At 42.6% G+C, this 935-nt stretch overlaps 1 pseudogene; it reads left to right on the top strand.

The window, feature by feature from the left end:
• The first annotated feature begins 723 nt into the window (after nucleotides 1-723).
• Nucleotides 724-935, top strand: part of LOC116484694 (olfactory receptor 11G2-like) — a 6,463-nt pseudogene continuing 6,251 nt past the window's right edge.

Below are 935 nucleotides of genomic sequence, written 5' to 3'. Positions count from 1 at the left end.
TTGACATGTCCTTCTGTTTAAAGTCCCCTTAATTGGTCGGCAGCGGTAGCTCATGCCTCTAATCTCAGCACTGTGGGAGGCCAAGGTAGGTGGATCATGAGTTCAGGAGATTGAGACCATCCTGGCTAACATGGTGACACCCTGTCTCTACTAAAAATATAAAAAAATTAGCTGGGTGCGGTGGTGCATGCTTGTAATCCCAGCTACTGGGGAGGCTGAGGTAGGAGAATCACTTGAACCCAAGGAGGCAGAGGTTGTGGTGAGCTGAGATCACGCCGTTGCACTCCAGCCTGAGCAACAAGAGTGAAACTCCATCTCAAAAAAAAAAAACAAAAAACACCTTATTTGGTTGGGCATGGTGGCTCACGCCTATAATCTCAGCACTCTGGGAGGCCAAGGTGGGTGGATCACCCGAGGTCAGGAGTTGGAGTCCAGCCTGGCCAGCATGGTGAAATCCCATCTCTACTAAAATACAAAAAATTAGCCAGGCGTGGTGGTGCGTGTCTGTAATCCCAGTTACTGGGGACACTGAGGCAATTGTAAGGAACACAAAAGAGATAATGAAAATGGTCCCAGCCCTCAAGCAATTTTTAAACTACTGAGGATGACACATGAAACCATTAAATAACAATTTAAGTGCTAACAACTGGTGCAGAGATTGAGTACCATAGAACTTCAGACTAGCGATAAATTAAAAAGCACTTGAATGGTCAGGAAATCGTCATGAAAGAGGATGTCAATTTTGCTGTCATGGATGTAAATTTTAAAACAATATCTAAGCAATGTATTTTGTCACTATGAGCGTGATTGTGCTATATCGTGCAGAACATATATAAATTATTAAACCATGTCCTCAAGTATTTTATAATTCAGGAGGAGAAGAGACAAGTTCACAGATAACTCTCATATAAGGCAGAATATTATATGCTACAAAT

Source organism: Hylobates moloch, unplaced genomic scaffold, assembly GCF_009828535.3.
Source record: "Hylobates moloch isolate HMO894 unplaced genomic scaffold, HMol_V3 SCAFFOLD_16, whole genome shotgun sequence".
Taxonomy (NCBI): domain Eukaryota; kingdom Metazoa; phylum Chordata; class Mammalia; order Primates; family Hylobatidae; genus Hylobates; species Hylobates moloch.
The sequence above is the reverse complement of the archived record's forward strand: the minus strand, read 5'-3'. Positions and strand labels throughout refer to the sequence as shown.